This window comes from Centruroides vittatus, unplaced genomic scaffold, assembly GCF_030686945.1.
Source record: "Centruroides vittatus isolate TY-2023 unplaced genomic scaffold, ASM3068694v2 contig_575, whole genome shotgun sequence".
NCBI lineage: Eukaryota > Metazoa > Arthropoda > Arachnida > Scorpiones > Buthidae > Centruroides > Centruroides vittatus.
In genome coordinates this window covers 1,532,212-1,554,119 of record NW_027122344.1, presented here as the reverse complement: position 1 = coordinate 1,554,119, position 21,908 = coordinate 1,532,212, and the positions used below count along the sequence as shown (strand labels likewise).

Sequence of the window (21,908 nt, the reverse complement as noted above, 5' to 3'; positions counted from 1 at the left end):
CACTTTCAGGTCCTCACTCGAACTCTCCTTTATTCTTTATTGGTGTTGTTAACCTCATTCCAAAAGGGGCGAGATTAACAAAGTAAATTACAGAAAAATATACAAAAATATATACAAAATTTAAAATATGTTATATATATATATATTGATGCATGGTAAGTATTGTATAAAGGATAAGCATAAAAAATGCCATACATAGCCAATCAGAATCAGAGTTTCATATCTGAGACGTATATATTCTGTTAATCAAACAAGTCTAATTTGGCACTCAGGCAAATCGCCGCCATTATTTATTTAATTTATTTACAAAAAGTAACAGCAATGTCACAACGACAATGATGAGTGATCCCCATTTCTTTCTCGCTTCAAATATTTAATCGAGGATTTTATGTATTTACAACACATTTTGTTAAAAAATTCATTGCAATTTGAATATATATTGATAGTTAGATTTTTATTAAATGCTTTCGTAATTACTTTCGTGTTTATAGTTGTTTGAGATGAAAATGTTTTCTATTCTGGACGATAATAATGGCGGGGCGCATCCTGTTTTGTTATAGTGCTGTTCTGTTTTACTTTTTATAATTCATTTTCTTAATTTTTTAAAATAATTTTTTAATTGAAACTTTTACATTATATATATATATATATTTAATCCTAAATATTCGTCTCACGCATAGCTAATCAATGTGAAGCTAATCACACTAACTAATGTGTCAACACTTCCTCCGCGGGAAGTGTCAACAATGGAAGTGTCAAGTAACAATGGAAATGTTAAGAGAAAGCGACATGCAAGATTTACGGGCGCAGATGCGGTTTTAAGCGTTTTTGCGGAAAATCGGACATATTTTTAGATCCATCTAAAAATTCTCTAATTAGTCTGGAAACAGGAGACCCAATTCTTGCATTCTGTGAAAACGGGTAAGATCGGCTATAATGTAATAATCTTCGCTATCGTTAGTTTTTGCCTGAACAACGCCGGGCTTATCTGCTACTTTAAAATAATTCTTTATTTTTATCATTCTTAAATGCCTTATAGTGCCTTATAAATATTGTTCTGTAACATAAACAAATATTCATATTCTTCCCTTTCTCTTTCCGCCTTATGGTAAAAAGAGACCCTCTTATCAAGCCTATCATGATTTGGCAAGACTTTGACATGTCCGGGACAGACCACCTCCTCCAAAAGTTCCTGGAGTTTTTCGATTCGCCCGAGTTCCTTTCCGAACATTCAGAGCAATAGGATGACATCTAGACCGCTCAGCCATTTCGCTATTAAACACGCAAACCACATTATTCCACATTACAACATAAAGGAATTTAATATAGACAATATCATGTATATTATTCAAGGCACGTTCAATAGAAAATCGAAAGAATGTCATTAAAAGTCAGGAGGATGAGCATGAGCATAGTAATTTTGACACGCAAAGATTCTCCATGATATTCACTATGATCCCAGCTGTAAAGAATCTTCCACAGAACTGTGGCTGGAAAACCTTAGAACTCTACTCATACACTTGTGTACAACTCATGTAGTCATCACCTTAGGCCGAGACTCCACTAACGTAAAAACCCTTGCCGTAATTATTTTTAATCACGTGACCTGTTTGCGTTTGCGCTTGGATTACGATGGAGATTCGGCCCCACTAGCGAAATTTTTACGGCGACGATACTGCAACCAAATGTCAAAACTAAACACTTCTTCGCGCATAAATTGATAGAAACAAAGCAGTGAAGCTTGGTTATTCATAACTAATGTTAAAACTAATCAAGAAACTTCATAAGCACCAAAATAATGAGAGCTAGAGGTAGATAGAGCGAGCGTGTATAAAAGCTTGTTTCCTGCAATTTTTTCACAATGTTGTAATGACGTAAAAGTTCACTTACTTGTGGTACTGTTTTACTCTAGTGAAATCTTAGCCTTACTGTACCTGCGTGTGCCAAATGGATGTCGATGATTTTTTATCGAAAATCGGACAACACGACATTCCCATTGCTTCGTGTACTGCTAGAGAGGCACCGCCATTTTATCAGTCTGTTGTCTTGTTCTCGCGTATCAACAATGTTGCCATCACAATTACTGTTGCCTCTGACTTGGTAGTTTCGTGTGTCAAAATTACTACGCTCTTGCTCATCTTCTCGACTTTTAATGACACTTTTCCGGTTGTTTTTATTAAACGTGCCTTGTATTAGAGGCGTGATTGCACCGCGCGCTTTCTAGTTATCATACTAAAAGAAAGACTGTCTTTAAGAAGACCATAACAGTCGTTCTTCTTGGTATGGCTGACCTTTAACAGAGTAAATCAAAAGGGCGCTGAATAAATGAGAAAGTCAGGTATTCAGCTCACCTATCCACCTATTCAGCTCACTATTCAGCATAATTAATAATGCTGAATAGATATTCAGCACACTATTAATTAATATTATCTCTGATTCATATTAATTTTATTGTTATGGAAGCATGAACACAATCTTAGATTGTATTAGTAATTTAGCTTACTAGTATTAATAATTGCTGTAGGCCTAATTATGAATTATGAACAAGCTTTGATTTATATCATTACAATCTTAATAGACGTCATTCACAAAATCAAAGAAATTCCTTGAATCCTCTGTTGGGTTTTATCTTTTTGTCCTGTTGGCACTAAGTTCTTTTTCGGATTCATCGTGAGTTGGCTAAGTCATACAATAGAACGACTGGGTGGTGAGGAACGGGGCCTGGCTTATCCGAAACAGACCACCCTTCAAAAACTTCCTAGAGCTTTTCGACTCGGCAGAATTCGATCCCAGCTTCTCAGAGCGTACGCTAACGCCCTACCGCCTTGGCCATTTACACCACAACTTCGGTACTTTTTTCACAATGTTATTACTTGATAAAGGCGGATGGCCTCTCTTATGTGGGAAACAAGATATTAAACCAGAATTCGGCTTAATACTTGTTGTAAACAATAAAAAGATAAAAACACAATAAAATTGCTCTGGTCAAAAATTGATTGTAGAATAAAAAATAAAAAATTTCATTATTTCATTTAAAATATACAGTATTTTCACTTCCTTAAATTAGTAGTTCTTACCCCTGTACATCATACTTTTTCTTTGACAATAGAGTCGTGCCGGTCGCGTAACACCTTTCAGGGGAAAATTTTTGAATTGAAATAACATGACTTCCGGTATGCATCGGAAGTTCATATATACTTAATCGAGACTTCATGACACTAAGGTTTCTATATCTAGTCTCGTCTTTCATCTGTTTAATTCTGTTCTTGAGATCAAGGAAAAAGACGGATGACAGTGGGAATTTACTAGTCATTTTTTTCAAGTTAGTCTAATTATCATTTATTTTTTTATTGTTAATATCATTCTCCATGTTTGTATTTTTTACTGCTGATTGTATTTTTAAAAAGTCACCAGTTTTTATTTGCTTTTAGAGAATATAGGACAGAGCATAAAAAATACACAATATATAATGAAAAATGACAAATGTAAAATATTTAATTCGTTAATTATATGAATTAAGCAATTAGTTAAAATATACAATGTGTAACGACTTCATAATTCGGTACACAGTAAAAATTATTGACCTAGAGGAAAATGTCATATTTTATAAGAAGTCAAATTCAAAAACAATCTTCCAATTGAGTATTGGTTATGGATTATTCTTTCGACATTAAATTTAAATTTTAGCCTACAGAATCTATATTTATTAATTTAATACATTATAATACTCAGAAATTAATGTATCTACTCATTTATTTTTTAAATAATCTGAATTTATCTTTCCAAAGATGCGTTTTACATTGGTTTATTTCGTTACGATAACGCGACACATGGCGATCTATCGAGGGAGATACTTCCCGGAAGGACTGTCTATGGGAAACCGGTCCCTATTTTGGTATTACAAACGTGAGGAAAACTCAGAAAACTCCACGTAATCAACCCATTGGCGAGGTCGTGGGTTCACGCCTCGCCAATGGGCTGAATGGATAAAACCAGTGTTTATCCATTCGGCCATTGGTTGGCTTACATTTATCATTCTGAGTTTATAACAATTGTAATATTTCTTATGATCATTTCTTTTTCAGGTACACATTTTCTATCTACAAAAATATTTATCCATAATTATGAGGAGTTTTTGTTTCTGTTAAACTTTTTGGAAAAGTTATCATAAAATCCATTACGATTCGTTTTGTAAATAAACGTTATCATCTGTTATAAAAAAAATGTTAACGTACAGTACTATTCGTAATATCAAATGCTTTGTTTCAAGAGGCTGTATTATATTTTATTATTTATTTTAGTATTTATTAATATTAATAAAAAGTGTGAAAGTTTTTTCACAAATTCGCCAGTAAAGTATAAAACCAACAAGCTGTTTAAAGGATATATTATTTTAATAATAAAGAAAACGAGGCGTGATACCTCCAAGAAAGAAATATGTTTTAAAGCTGAGATAGATTTGATGACGACGCACATAGGATGAATTTTTATCCTATTATATGGAAATGAGAAAAACTTCTACTGTTTATCTGACATAAATAAATAGATAGATGTAATGAATTTCGTTTTATTATAAATATCTACGGATTTGCTACAGGCAATTTTGAGAACCTTTCTTATTTTGAAGCCAGAATTAGAAAGAATAAATTTTCAAAACAAAATCCTGACTTGGTGTCATGAGGAAAATATTTGTTAGATGGACAGATTTATTTGCGATTTCTATTCGTATAAATGAGTTTACGTCATATTTTCTATAGTGTTATAAACTTTTATTACGGCAAAGATTAGTGTTGTTATTTTTGATACATTGCTTTAGTTTTTATATATTATTTCTATTACGAATATAAAACGCGTTAAAAATTTTATTAAATCATTCAACGGAATTTCCATTTATTTATTAATTTTTGAATTTAACAATTTTTTTGTATACTCTTATCAAATGTATTAAGTTATCATTTCGTTCACTTATTTCTTATTCCAGTAGAATTTTAAACAAACATTCATTCAAAATTTTTATTCATTAAAATTCATTATTTCAACTTCATTTCAAAAACTCAAAAGAATTACATAAGACTGATTAGTAATTCAAGTAACATTCAAGATTATGTTATCTACTCACAAAGCAAGATTTTCGGTAATCAATTGTTTGGCCCCTGAAAAACTATTCAGGGTTGAAAATGTACATCATTTTGTTCCCAGTTATGCTCTTAGATTAGAATTAAATCGAATGAATCTGTTTATAATAATGATTAGAAACATAAAATTGTTAAAAATATAATCTTCTAGTAATATCGCTATTTTGTCAAAGACTTATAAAAGAGTTCGAATCGAAACAATTATCAAAAGAATTATAAATATCTTGTATTTTGTATGGTTTTAGATGCTCAATATTATAATATCTAATTAGTAGAGTAGCCAAGTATAAACATTAAAGAGGCATCAAGAGTAAGTTTGTACTTAATTTTTTAAGGTAGATAGAAAAAGATTATGTACATATATTTAAATTAAGGAAAGGTATAGTTCCCTTCTGTTTTTCTCTAAATGCACATCTATAGTTAATATGGCAATGGCATCTACAAAATACTTATTCCTTTGTAATTTTAAAGATATTAGATTTTAAAGATATACACATTAATGATACATATCAACTAAACTATATTAATATTTTTCGTGACGCCCGAATAACTGAGAGGCTAAGGCATTAACCTGCCATTCCAGAGATACCGAGTTTAGGTCGATCAAAAATGTTCATAAATGTATTGATTCGGTTATGTCAGACTCAGTCCCTGACTACTTTCCCATTGTAGGTCTGGCAGTAGGGGAAAAGGCTCTTTTAGAAGGCAGGACAAAGTTAAAATTAAAAAAAAAATTAAAATATCTCTTAATAAGATATATTAAATATCAATTTTTGATAGAAAAGAACATTTACGTATACAAAAATAATTCTTTATTACTCAAAAATAATTTTTAAAAATAAATTAAGAAGTAGCCTACACTTTTTTGCAATATCATCTTAATGGAAAATTATTTCGAACGTCAATATCCATATAATTAAGATTCAACAAATAAAATTTTGATTTATTATTTTTCTGGAGAATTATTTTATCTGGAACGAAATGATGGAATTTTTTCATTGACGTTACATTTTTATAATAATTTTGAAAATAAATTTGTCTATAATTATGTTATTTTTATTGAAATTTCTGAATTCTTAAAAATATAAAAATATCCAGTTTAAATAAAAGATATATTTCACAACATAAACATTTTTCTTGCGTTTTATTTATTTTTTCTTAGAATTTTTATCTATTTTGGAACGAACATTGATGCTAATTCTTATCCACTTTGCACAGTTAATCTCTCTGATTAAGAGCTGGAAACACGTCAACTATGGTTAAGAATAATTATTTTGATTCTAGTGTAATTGCATTTTCTATGTTAGCAAAGTCGTTTCGGAAAGGTCCGGGTACGTGACTGCTTCTAAATTAAAGTTTCTCTCGACCTAATTTCGGGATGATGCAGCCTATTGTTTCGAATCGATAACACTGATAATTACTATGAGAACAAGAAGTATCTTAGGAAAATAGAAATTCGAGATCTCGGATAAAACTTGTCAGAAGAAAACAAATAAAAGGAATTCAGAAATTAAAAAAAATAACTTAATTAAATACCATTTCGAATTTTATGACGTGGATACGTACAGTAATGAGTGAGAAAATTTGAATTCGTATTCAATTTATACACGAATCTAAATTCAGTTTTTTCATTTAATTATTGGGAAATGTAAATTTTGAATATCATTTAATGCAATTTTTAGAAAATAATAATCAGAAATAAATAATAAAACCATGGAATTCTTAACAATTGTAGCCTAAAAATATATCATATACCGAGTAACATTGCATATAACTCTGTGCTTTATGTTTCATTAATTTAAAAAAATATATACAGTTTAATACCGAATTAATTTACTATTTATTCGTTAATCACACTATTTATAATTAAGCAGATTTATTTAGGTAATTAGAGATGTCTACAGTATAACAAAGTCATTCAGTCTAAACATAAAATAGTGTTAATTGGTACTTGGCATAGGTCTGTCTTGGAAAGTCTAGATTTATTTCTACTTCAAGTCGTGGCCAAAACGTAAATCATTAAGATGTGAACTAGATGTCAATGACAAGTTTTTATGGCGATAAGTATTTTAATATGTGAAGAAGCAAAATATTATCAATACTTGTTATTAATTGACAAGGCAAGAAAATAATTATATTAAGATTTCTATTTCTTAATATATATTTTCGAAATTGTATTTATTTGTTTCTATTAGTATTTTTTAAAATTTTATTTATAATTTTTAATACTTTATAATAAATTTTTATTTAAAATATTCAAAAATTTTAAAAACACTTCACAATTATTTTGATTTTTACTCTTTTTAAAAAAAGGGGAAAAAAGAAAAGAATCAAAGACATAAGTAGCAATTTTATCTAAAAAAATTAAATTATTTAAAATTGTAACTACTTTTACAACCGACAATTGAACAGATTTTTGTTTGACTACCGAATAAAAATGTTTCTTAAACTCTAAATTTAGAATCTGGCGAGAAAAAATCCCAAATAGTTTATCTGTAAGATTTATGTTGAAAATGTCAGCTTTTGGTTCAGTTTCGTGATTTACCGTCCTGTTTCGAGTTTAGAAAAACACTTATCTAAAATTTTTAACTTTTTCCCATTAGGATTAAGCCTATTGGACATTCGCTTGCCATTTTGCCATCTGTTAATTAACAAGTAAATTTACGATGAAATTCCTCGATAATCATTTTGATTAATTAATGAAAATTTGTTTATGGTATAAAGTAAATTAATAAAAAAAAATTAGCTTATTATTCATTCGTAATATTTAAATATAAAACCTTATCGAAATGATTTTTTTGGAAAATTTAACCATTAAAACTTACTAATGATTTTCTCAATTATCTAACATTAATTATAATTAAAAAACTTCTATATACAGTTTAATAATTTACTATTTAGTCTTCAAAATTAAATTTTCCCAGATGATCTAAAGTTAATCTTCCCGCTTTAGTTTCGTCATCAATCACATCCAAAGTCTAGATATAAATTATATCGTTCTTATAGTTAATTTAGACAACGTTCCACAAAACAAATCGATTTAAAAAAATATATACGAAAAGTAACAGAGAAAAGATCATTAAGATGATTGATCGATCTTCGATCGGAAAGAAAACAAATCCAGTTAATGAATAATAAATAAAGTTATTTAAAAAGATAATTTTGAAAGAATTCTTCACATTTTTGTTACTTAATATAAAACAAAATTCTTGTAAATCGATTTTTACATAAATTATAGGGAATTTTTAGAAGCAATTGCAAATTTATCTGTCTAAACTGTTGTTTTGTTCTATGATCAAAAGGAAACTATCTTCATTGTAGAACGGATCAATGATTGCGGTTCCTATCTCAACTAGACATGCGCCATTTTATCCTGCCAGACGGTTTAATTCCCTAGAGAAAATGGAGAAGTAGGAAACTTCCAATTAAACTGCAGACCTCGTAAACGTCTTCTATTCTATGCTTTGTTAGCGCATTTTTACAGATACAGTACCATTTTAATGAGGCCGAAACTCTTCATTTTCCAGTTTAAATAAAATTAATGTTTAGCATTCGAGTCAAAGAATTACAGTCTTTATAATGGCTGACATTGAGGGTGCCATAGTTTAGTAAATATTTAATCAAACTGGAATTAATTGTACTTCCAACAGAATCATATAGTTTTAGTAAAGAAGTAAATGTCGAAGTACATTATAACTATTTTTAATTTTTTTTAATCATAAATATAGTTAACTCGAAATTGTCTGCTGTTCAGAAAAGAACATTTTGAAGATTTTTTTTTTTTTGCTCAATTAGATATAAGTATCTGATTCAAGTGTAAATTCGTAAGTGATCGTTGACAACTCAACATCTATTGATACCGAAAGAGGCAGAGGGATGCTTTGTAACCATAGCAACTCGCTCCGAAATCATTGATCTTTCCAATGCTCCATTTCTCGTGTTTGATTTAATCATTAATTTTTAATAAAATATTCATCTGGTAGATGTGAGGCTATCGGAAAAGCCTTTGCGGTTTTATTGAAAATTATATCCGTTAATTCATTTAAGAATAAGAAATTTCAAGTTTATTTTTAAAAAAAAAAAATAGTGTAGTGTATTAATTAATATGAAAAGAATAAGCTATTATAGCATTTCAAAAATTAAAAATTATTACTGATCAAATAACTATTGTAAAATTGTGAAAGATTAATCACGTCTTCGATGATACCGTTCGTTAACATTTTTAGATCATTATATATTGAGCAATAATATTTAAAAATAGTTACTAAACATTATAGACCTACAACCGAGATAAAATCCAGAAAAGTCGAATATGTCTATAGAATAATCCATTATACTTCTGAAGGGATGATGGACCTTATAAATTATTCTTTCACGTATTCTTGCCAAGTTTCAAGATAAATTAGGCAAGAAAGACTAAACATTTAAGTTAAATCGCTTTAAAGGTATACAACGTATAGTTATTTCAAGAGTAAAAGGTGGAAGAGCCATTACAGAGAGTTATTATTCAATTGGCTATTTCGTGACATGATAGCATCCATCATATACGAGTGTATTTTATCAACAATCATTATTCTAATCTTGATAAACTGAAAAGTTTGTCAAGTAATCTGAACCATTATTTATTTATTTTTTGTCGATATTTTCAAATTATAATCATTTATAGGGTTATATATATAACGAAAAGTAATATTCTTCTCCATTCGAACTTGCCCAATACTAGAAACATAATTTTGTTTTGCAATTTTCGAGTATCGATCCAAAATTCTCGACTACTCTATAGATAAGATAGGGAAAATATTTTATAACTTTTTTGTTATCGAAGACAGGAAATTTAAACTTTCGTACTGTTTTTAAAAGTGTATGAAAGTTAAATTTCCTGTCGGCTCCGAGTTAAATTTTCATTCATATTTGTTTCGAGAAGAAAAAGCTTTTTCCCCACAGACATTTTCTTTTTCTTTTTTTGTATCCTATATAAATAAACGATATTTTCCTAGTGGAGAATATAACAACGTTGGCATTCCATTATTATAAATCATTTTTTTATTACTATGTTTATTTTTATAAAGAATAAAACATGTTATTCTTTAATACAATTCCGTTAGAGTTTTGGTATGTTTGGCTAATTTTTCCGGCTCTGGAATAAAATTTAATTTATTTTTGTTTTCTTTTTATATTTTTGCCAAATTTTTTCTGTTTACTTTAGATTGGAAATTAGAAAAAATTAAAGCGAATTGAAAGTAGGTGTTTCGTTGTGATGTTAATTCCGAGATGGCAGCATTCTACAGACAACAGTTCATAAATGGCGGCGATTTAAATCTCACAGATTCTAAAAAATACCATTAATATGTATACATGTATTTTTAACAGTTCAATTCTATGTAGTCATGTAGTAAAAACAAATATGATAACGTAAAAAGATTTATAAGATTAAGCAATAATTTAAACTTAGAACGTATAAACTTGCTAAAGTTTAAAATAGAATTATTTATAAACGAGTATTATTCTTTATTATTACTAAAACGCTATAAAGTGCATCCAGTTCTCTCAAAAGGATATAAGATTTACTTTATTAATGGCTTCTTTCCTTTTCTGCTACTATATGTTGTAAAAAGTGGAACGAACAAGCTTATGGAAGAGACTAACATCCAGTATTAATGATCATATTTACTATTAATGACAATATTAGACAAAAAAGAAGGTTGGAAAACTTCATGGCAAAAATTTTTGAAAGGAATATGCAGTAAGAAAGCTAATGATAAAAAAAAATTTCGATTCGACAAGACAAAACGTTAGGATGGACCCAATGTGACGCGAAGTAGGTCACGGAGCAGTCGATTGACCAATAGGAACAGAGGTCACACGGATAAGCAAAAATAACATTCAATCGCTTGCCAATAGTGCCGATATCCATATTTGTTAAGCATAGATTCAGAAAGTTGCCTTTGCTTTTGTAAATTCTCCTAATTTATAGGGGAAAGTTTCAAAAATCTGTCCAAGATTTTATTTTGAGGTAAATTTTAAAAACAAGAATTAAAACTCTTGCGAATAATAAAATTGGAGACGAAAGCGTAGAAAACATTTAATGAGAGAATACTACTCTACAAATTATAACTTCTAAACAAGAAAAACTGCGTTGGCTCAATTACGTTAGTGGTTGTCTAATAATTCAAAAATGTTTTCTAAAATGTTTTGAAACTATGCCAAATGTTGTAAAGGAAAAAATGTATAAAACTTTACCTTCATATTAAATTAATACGCGTAGAGCCAAAACACATTTTGCCAGCAAAAATATCCGTAATGGTAGATTTGTTTCACCAATTATAGAATTTCTTCTGCAGCATTTACAACGAATAAAATCTAAACTTCCGATCGATTTTTAATATAGAAAATCATTGCACACGTGAAAGATCTCGATCTAATCTTTTAGCAATGCCACTTCTCTCCGCTGCTATTACAAAGAAGATTCGTTTTTAGATATGTTTAAAGTTTCATATCTATCAAAATTTAAACTTAAATGGATATTTGTATATTGTTATCAATAAGCAAAAAGGAAAATATATATTATTCTAATATTGTCATCCAAAAATGGAAATAAATTACTTCGGATCTATAGATGGATACTAACCCTACGGATAATTTCCACTCTACATTTTGAAGTCGTCGGGCCAGAAGTAGAAATTTCTAACTGACCGACTTCAAATGCGAATTTATATTGAAAAATATAAAATTTTCGAACATAAAATTGTGATAAAAACCGAAAAAGAGTCGTATTTGTACTAAATTTGAAGTGAAACGAATGTTACATTATTTTCATTCAACCAAGAAAAATTAACTCGCTTCACTCCCGAAATTTTATGTAAAATGTCAGTAATCTATAATTAATTAGTTCTTTCTCTTTGAATTGAAAACGAGCATGAAAGAAACATCTTTGAAATTTAAGAACTGAATGTAGGTCATTTTTAAACTATTTAAATGTCCAGATTAAAGACAATTGCAGAGTTTTACTAAAATAAATTATTTTGTGCTATTCACTTCTGCTTCGTCTTTTCTATGAGCGTGAAGTACACAATCGAAAAAGAATTGAATTAAGTTTATATATTTATGTCTCACTCAAGTGCATTGCCATCTCTTTTATTAGTTCGGTTTTGTGAAAGTATATTTGTTTTCCTTTATTTTATTTTCATATTTCTAAAAATATTTGTAGCTTCGGGGAGTAAGTTTTGAGAATATGTCAAGAAGATGATATTTGATATATTCTGTAAGCGTTTAAACTCTTTTCAAACGTCACATGTGGTCTAACCACAAGGGAGATGCTCTTTCATATATCATTTTTGATAATCCTATATTTTGTTATTGCATTTGCTTTCCTGTTTATTTTTAATTTCTACTCTTTTATTACTTTCCATTTTTATAAATTATGATTAGTTATTTTTCTAAAATTTTGATAATTTTCGCTTCTAACATTTCAAAATTTCATTACTTTTGCATTCCATCTTACATATTTTTAAATTATAATCAGTGTATTATTAAGCAATATTTAAATTAAATTATTTAATACCATTCATTAATTTATAAATTATTTTTTGATTTAAAAATTATAAAATAGTGTAATAACTGCAGCGAATGTATTTCTAATGAAATGCTTATTTTTGTGATAAAATTATTTTCGAGAGAAAGGTTTAATTAAGAAGTTAGCAAGATGGCTCCCTAAGAATAATAAACGAATTTGCATATAAATAGGATACAAATCGCGAGAGTTGATGAAATTTTCTCCTTTTTATGAGATGTCGAAAGTTATTTCTAAACATATTTGAAACAGTTTCCTAGCTTAACGTAATGCTTTTTTCCTTACACAACAGTGCTTCCAAGCTGGAAAGCGTGATTTACAGGGGTTATTCAAATGTTTCATACTACGAATGTAGTCAATCGAATAAATTTTATAAATTTGACAAAATTTTTTCTTTGCTCCTTAACCAAAAGTTCAAAATTTTGCAATAAAAATGGTTAAACAAATTTCAAAAATAAAATATATTTTTATCAATAAATCTTTAAGTTGTTTTATAATTAATTAAAAAAAAAATTAGTTAAATGTTCATTTACGTATTTTAAAGTTAATTATTATAGTTTTAACTGTTTGTAATTTTTGTAAATATTTTAATACCCAATTAAAGAGGATTAATTGCATTAGTTCAGAAAGATTATTTATTTATTTATTTTTAATCCCAACATAAAAAAATAAATTTAAATGCTTATTCTTTCAAGCATTTAATATCTAAACAACATATTTTAAACAAAAATCTCTAAATATTTTCAATTGTTTAGCCATAAATTACGTTGGTAATCATGATATTTAATAGCTAAGATATCTTTAAAGTAGCATCAGATTTGATTTAACATGAGATTTCTTTGAAGCTATTTTAAGACTATGTTATTAGGTTAATTCATCAAAAAATCTGACAATACAGAAGGGAAAAAAATATATCAGAACATTATTCAAAAATTAAAGTTTGTTATTTTTAAATATTATTTCGTCCGATTTAAATGCAGCATCATTTAAATTAAGCAATCGAAACTTTTGAAAAGTATTGCCAAATAATTCGAGATCTCTATAAATTTGTATGGATCGCTGCCAAACTGTAAAAAATAGCAAAGAATTTAAAATCGCTTTTAAATTATTTTACTTCGAATTTGATCATTTCTATCCTGAAACTTTTAAAAATTACTATAGTAAGAAAAAAAATGATCAAATTGAAGAAGTTAGATTTTCACTAAATTCGGATCTGTCAGGTCTGGCTTTCAAGTGCATTATTCTATCACTTTAAAGTTACACCTGCTTAGTTTCTTATAAGAATTATCGATAGAAAAGTTGCTTGAATTGGTTATCAATTTCCTTACAATTCTTCGGATTTTCTAATTTCTTTTATTGGAATTTTTACTTCCTATATTGAAACCAACTGGGGTATTTGTTATAATCATAACGTAACATTTTTTAAAAAATAAAATAAACTTCTGAATCTATATAATTCTTGATTTTTACACTTAAAAAGCTATAAGAGTAACTGTATGATATTTTAAATTATTTACTAAAAATAAAATAAAACAAAATATCCGATATTGAGTAACTGTTACACGAAAATTATCTTAAAATTTATAAATGTAATGGTAAATTGAAAACAGTTAATTAAGTACAGAATGGAATAGATATTTTTCCTACAGAAACTGAAGTAAAGGCTTTATTACTCATGAATATTAAACTTTTTATTCCATAAATTCAACTAAAAAAGTTTAATATGCATGCGTACTAAGCTTTTATTGATTTTGCACACAATTTTATGAGAAATATTTAGAATTGAAGTAGATTTTTTCTTAGAGAAACTAAAATAAAACGTTTAAATTTGAATAAAATTTTACGTGCACATAAAAAATACAATTTATAAAATATTATGCATTTGAAAAATATATGCAAATTTAAGTTTTAGTTTCATTTTTGGGAGGAAATATATTTATTTTGCCTTTTCACTTTATTACTTGATGTAGTAATAAAAATTTTTAAATTATTTTAATTCTAGTATTATATCGATTGTTACAGTTTAAAATATTTTAACAAATGAAGTAATTTTATAAAGATTTGACGGTATGCTTCTTTGTTAGTGCTTCGCTTCAGTTCTTATCACGAGATGGAAGCACCGCAATGTAAAGGTGAAATACATAGTTGTGCCGCAATGCCGAAATTTCTTAAAATACAAAAAAATATTTTACACGAAAAGCACACAAATATCAAAATTTTTCTAATGTTTACATGAAATTAGCAAAGTTAATGATTATTCCATTTTTATTTTGAAATTTCTTTTATTATAAATAAGAGCAGTTTAGTATATTTTATAGATTACACACTGCATTCTTTGTAAATAATAAAGATATTATTCTTTTCGAAGTTATAAATAATTTACTACTTTTGGAAGAATTTTAGACTTTTAAAAAATATAAATTTGCATATCTTTTGTATTTTAGAAAATTTAAGAGAAAGATTACAGCTTTTATTAATTTTAGAAACTTCCTGTTTTTTCGTCTTCGTTTTTTTCGTTATAAAATTAAGAATTATTATCAAAAACTTTTATTTTTTTTTATCTTTTTCTTTTCAAAAACAAAGATAAAAATGTTAAACGTAAATCGAAATTTTAGTTTAGGAAAACCGATCAATAATTATAAAAGAAAAAAATCGATGCATATTTTACATCAATAAAACCTAATCTTTGTTAAATAATTATACTTATTAAAAAAAATTAAAAACGATCATTTGCTCGGTAAATAATTTCTGCTGCAGTTTTAATACTAAAATTTTTCTGTTACCAAATATTTCGTTTTTTACATATTTAATTTCTTTCACTTTTATATTTTTTAAGCTTTAATTTTTTCTTGTACAAAATTTCATTTTTCTTGTACAAAATTATAATTTTTTTAGAATCGTTTTATATTTTTATTTCACTTTCAGTTTATTTAATTTTCAGTTATTGTATGGCAACAAACTTCTACAATTTTATATTCAAAATTTAACTTTAATATACTCCAAGCATTATATATATATTTTAAACTTATTTTTCTTATATTCTTGGCATCCACACTTTTTCTAATATAAATTTTTGTTTTTATATTTTAAGCTTCTTTTATTTTTGTATACAAAATATTTATTCCGATCTCTAAATTTTTTAATTATTCAGTGTTTCTGGCACGTTAATAATAAATATTTAAACGTAAAAAAAAATAAACATTAATTACAAATATCGAAATTTAGTATTAAATATAATTAAATTTGATTACATAAATATTTTAAATGTAATTTCTATTGAAGAAAAAGATAAATAAATATTATAAAAAATGAAGAATTTGCAATAGTACACATAAATTATATATCACATTTTCTTTCATGTAATATATATAGGTTATACATATATACTTATAATCGAAATTTTTGAGTTAGAATAAAAGTTTTTAAATATCTTCCTAGAAAAGAATATAAAAGAGATTACAGAAAATGCAAATACATAGAAAGAAGCTTATTTTCAACATTCGAAGCTACAAAATATTTACATATGGTAATCCCTCGACTCGTTGCAATGTCATTAAGTATAAAAAGATTACAATTGTGATATGACGGTTGGAACGAAATGTTTAACAGATTGAAGGAAACAATGAGAAAATCGAATTTTTGAATAAATAAATAGGTCTTATTCTTAATTTTTTGTTGATAGAAAAAAACATAAATAATAAATTAATTTGATAAATTATTTAAATAAACTTCTCTAATTATGAAATTATTATTATTTTTTTTTACTGAATTTAGTAATGAATATAAAAATTAAAATAAATTTTGTAAGAATTTATTCATTAATTAACGAGTTTTTAGAATATTTATTCTGTATTTAATGAGTAAATTTATATTAAAATATTTTATCACCTGCGCATTATTGATATTAGCCTATATTTAGATTAAACAAATTTAAAGTTGTTTAACTTTATAACAGATATTTATTATGTTTGTCTAAGTTTATAGTTTCATAAATTTTGGAAAATTATTTTCTTATTTGTTTCCATTTTAAAAAAAACTTATTAATAATTTCAAAATTTTGGTTTAAATTTTTAATAACGAAATTTTGGTTTAATTGTCGCGTTTCTTCCCTATTCATTCAAGCCATTTTTTTCTATTTTTCTATTTTTTTAACGGTAACAATAAAATTTAAGCAATTTTCCTGGATAAAGTTGGTTATAACTAGTATTGATGCTAAAAAAAAAATATTAGTTGTAGTTCTTTCTATAAACGTTTAGATTTTTATCACACGAATAAATTTTAATAGTAGTACTTTACATAAATATAAAATATTCAATTTTATTCCTTTTCCTATAATTGTATTATTTGTTATTATTTTAATAAGTTTAAATTCAAAAAACTTTTAAATATTTTATATAAACCCATTTATATATATATATTATTTAGGCAATTAGCTTAAAGTTTAGAAGAGAAACTATAATCTCAATATTTTAAAAGTTTAAGATGAATAATTCATCTGGTATAGAATATCATTTACTACTCAGCTTCACTTGCTCTCTTCCATTTGGTCTAACTCAGCTCTAAGCTAATTTAATACATCCGCACGACAAATTATTATTCTTAAGATAACAAGGTCAAATTATCAAAATTTCTGCTTTAAGAAATGAACTTATTTACACAATTCAAAGCGGGATAATAAAATTGATTTCCAAATTTGTAATTTAAATACTTTACAACTCACTCCAAGAATTAACGTGAAATTATTTTAATGACAAAATATTTGATAGCGTAATTATATCTACGTGATACTCAATAATGTACTGTATTGCTTTCTAACAGTTGACATGCCGAGAATTACTGACGTTCTATACTAAACGATAATTTTTGAGTTAATTTATATTCGTTAAAGTTACAGATGTCGTTACAAAGGGTTAAATGTTAATCTTTGAATATGATAAGCTATTGCAGATAAAATCCTGCTTATGTAATAAACTTTTTTATCTTGGCTTTATTTTAATGAAAATTTTTAATATTAATAATGCATAAAAAATTAGATATTTTGCTTAATTTCTAATCGTAAAGATTCGTAAATAAATCGGATATTTAAAAACTATATTATAATTAGTATAAGGATTGTAAATAACTTGTATTTTTTTAATTCTCCGCTACTGTCTGCTTCGATTGTATAGACGTACTGTACAATAATTAAATATTCGATGCATCTACAGTTTGGTTTATTTATGCAATTTAGAGACATATATCAACTGCGACTAATTCGGAGTATGTGTAGATTAACAATTTGGCAAGAAGCTGGAATTCGATATCCAAAATTTTCCATTATTCCGAATGACCTAGAGGAAATGGTATCTGTACTAAACGACCACAAGAAGACTGCATTTTGAATTTAGGGGGTGGAAAGTGGCGCTCACGTCGTTTTCCGTCAAGATGGCTACCAGTAGCAATGTAACGTCTCGTCTGGTCTCCGATGTGACGGATTAGATTCCGGAACTCAAAAAGGGATTAGATGCTCCGTTAGAGTGACTTGTTCTACATAAAAGAACATACATGTGGGCTACAGGTCTACTACAGTGGTAAGTGTTTTATTAAGTATTGTCGTCTTCGATCGGATCGTCCCAAGCTCCGGGTGAGTGGGTTGTGATCCAGCATTGAAGGGATGGACCGCAGAAGCGAGCAGATGCTAGATGTCCGACGGATAGTCCACAGATGAAGCGTAGGTGTATTTTTTGGATTTTTCGCACCGAAATCTGCTCATACGTGTACCATTCTGCTAAGTTATAGGAACAATAATCGATGAAGAATAACATTTGCGATATTTTAGTAATAATCTTCTGTATAAGACTATAGTTAAATACTAAATATATATCAGGTGTGAATTTTACTTAGAAGCATTTATGATTAAAGTATATTTCCGATAATCATAAATGCAAACTGATTAAAGAATAGTAGGACTATCCATCGGAAAGGAATCTTCTAGACGCACTTGGTAAGTACATTTTATGTGTTTTAAATATTGCACACGAGCCGAAATTTGCTCCGGATGATGATTTTCGCCCTTTTTTTAATTATTTAGTAATAGAAACTTTTTAAATCCTCTTTTGTTTTAGATTTTAGTAAATTAATTACTTAATATGATTTTTCCTCTGCCGATTAAAAATATTATTCAGGTTTCTTCTATTTTGATACATTTACGATGCATTATTGATAGAATTTAATAGCAGATTTGCTTCATATTTTTCTTGTATTTGTAATTTTTTTTATTTTGGGGTGTTTTTACGGAAGAAAACTATCTTAATTCGAAATTACTTTCCAATATTTAAGGCTATTACTCGAGATACTGAATGAGATTGATACGGATTCCTGCATCCACTCTCCAATGTGACATATTGCTATTGTATGCGGTAAAAGACGATAACTTTTAGATCGGTTACGTCACTCTTATCATCTCTTATAGCGTTGCCCAGCAACCGTGATTCATATTATTTCGGTTATCATCCGAAACCGATACCCTATGAAGAATATTATATAATGTATTGTTTCTAGAACCATTCTTTTCGAACTCGTTTGTCTTTCAAATGGTTTTATTTAAATGTGTACTTTGTGCAAAAACTGAAAATATTTGTATTTATTTGAGCAATTTTTAAAAATTTATTTACTCAGGAAAAGGTGAGAAGTTGAAAAAATGAGAATGGCTTTTCTAAACTTCATCCCGATTTAAATTGATTTTCCTATTTTCCTAAAATTTAATCAATTTAATTTTGGATAGTTTCCAGGTAAATTTCTCTTTTAGATTCGGGTCCAAGAACTCTAGTAATTACAAACTCCTCTGCATCCTTCCTAAAGAAATAAAGATCCTGTGAGATTTACCAGTATTATTGTATTTAAATCTTTTTTTGGTTGTTAAAGTATTTAATTATTCTATTATAAATTTAATTATATAATCCAATTATTGATTTTCTTCTATTTTAAATAAAATTATAGATTTTTCTCCCCTTTTTATGTTACAAAACTCCTACATTATTTTTGACTTTATAAATCTTATTTCTTTTTATTTATTTAAAAAAAAGCATTACTTGAGTCGTAACTAAATTATTAATCACAAGGTAAATACAATTTTAATCACTTTCAATATTTTAAATATCTAATGCGATAATTAAATTCCAATTATTTTTTAATATATTAATTATCAAATAAAAATAACAGGTTTTTTTAACATTTAAAAAACCATCCGCTCGTACTTTTATTTATTAATACGACATTCCGTTAAAGCAATTTTTATTTTAAATATCCAAATAATGATTACATAAATATAAAATTTTACTAATTATTCAATTGATTATTTTCAGTCTCTGCTTTCTCATTTGATTCGATTCTCCAACACTCGAATCAGATGAACTGTTTATCATACCAAATAAAAATGTTAAAACTGACATAATTCGAGTTTATCAGAATTTATTCTTGTATGAAATTGTATTTATTTAAACAAGATAGTTTGTACTCTCAAACAGCCCTGTTTATTCTATTTCAAATATAAGTGCACATTAAAGTCTTTGTAAATTATCTTTTCAAGTCTCTTCCAAAATCGATATTCTTATTTATTTTTTAAAACACTTTTCTCTTCTGGTAAAAATTTAAATTCTAAAAGAAAACTATTTTTAATGGTTATTTTTCACAAGAAAAGTAAATATTTTCTTTTCAAGACCTGCATAAATTTTAAAAATTTAAACATATATTTTGACAGTATATAATAATTAATAATATTATTGAAGTTTACTGTGCATTATGATAAGAGATTTCTATCATTTATTCTATACTGTATCGTGAATATTATGCATAAGCACGTTCGATTTAAAATGAATCCATTAATCAAATTTAACAAAATTTGTTTAATAATATATTATCAATACTCTTTCTGCGTATAATCTACCATAAAAGTTAAACTATGAATATTTAAACGCATCGTAACAAAAATGATTCTAGAATTTTAAAGAAAATATTTATTGTTGTTCGGACTCAAGTCAAGAAATTCCTTTAAGTATCTTTTTTTCTAATTTATCCCGAAATTCTTGAATATATTCCGTAATTAATACATTTAAATAGTAAATTATTATTATTATCATTATCACTTAATTCGATAATTTTTTTTAAAAAATAAGTAATTGTAGTAAGTATAATTTAAACAATATATTTAATTTATATAACAACAAAAACGTAAAAAATTAAATTTTATAAAATAACTTTCCAAGTTTGCACGAATATTGCAATTTTATTTAAACAATTTTTTAACTTTTTTTTTTATTTAGAAACTATTATAATAATAAACTTTGCTAAATATTAAAAATTAGAAAAAAGCGTCGTTTTAATTTTTAATATGTAGTAATAAATAAATAATCGCAAAATAGTCATGAAATTCGATTGAATTAAGAACGTTTGTGCAAAAATTCCAAGATATGCACAAAATTAGAAATCAATACGTTAAAAAATAAAATTCAAATAATTAAATTTATATTTTAACGTCTATCGAAAATATTACAAAACTTTCCTCTAAAGACTTTTCTTTGTCAATGTTTTTTCTAACCGCCCTTAATTTTAAATATTAGTTAATGTTACTTATGGTTCCAAAATGGCGGCTCGTCTCTGATTCAAGGAAACAGAAGAAAGAAAACAGTGGGGGCGCACGTTCTAACCTAACCTAACCTACTCTAATAATTTGGTTGGTAATAATTATGGTAATTTATTAGAATAGATTAGGTTAGGTTAGAACGTGCGCCCCCCCTGTTTTCTTTCTTCTGTTTCCTTGAATCAGAGACGAGCCGCCATTTTGGAACCATAGGTAACATTACCCTAATTATTTATTTACTTATTAGTCATGTATGAATATTGAATGTTATGTTAATGGAAATTTCATCCAGGATTTGCAAGTATCAGTACTAATTATTTACAATTCCTGGCCGATGTGATTTCGCAATTTTTTCGCACCTAAAACTAATTTTTACCCTCGAGAAACCTATTTGCCTTCTGGAGAGCGATATCGTCCTTGTTGACAAACATTGCTGTAAGCCCAGTAACCAATCTAAAAGTAGTAAAGAATTTAAAATATTTGAATAATTAATAAGTATGTTTTATGTGACCAAAGATTGTTTTGCGATTACGTTAATGAACGCAACGAATGTTAACAATTTGCCATCATAAATGTTTTTAAAAAC

At 27.0% G+C, this 21,908-nt stretch overlaps 1 protein-coding gene across 6 annotated transcripts in view; it reads left to right on the top strand.

Annotated features, from left to right (window-relative positions):
- The first annotated feature begins 18,039 nt into the window (after window positions 1-18,039).
- The window catches only part of LOC136979044 (unconventional myosin-Ib), a 314,495-nt gene continuing 310,626 nt past the window's right edge, over window positions 18,040-21,908 (top strand). For 3 of the 6 annotated variants that reach the window (XM_067274936.1, XM_067274934.1, XM_067274932.1), the window contains exon 1: window positions 18,041-18,688. The gene's annotated coding sequence lies outside the window, so the exon portion shown is untranslated. Of the gene's footprint in view, window positions 18,689-21,908 lie in introns of all 6 variants that reach the window. The other 3 variants (XR_010881326.1, XM_067274937.1, XM_067274933.1) reach the window with 2 other exon arrangements.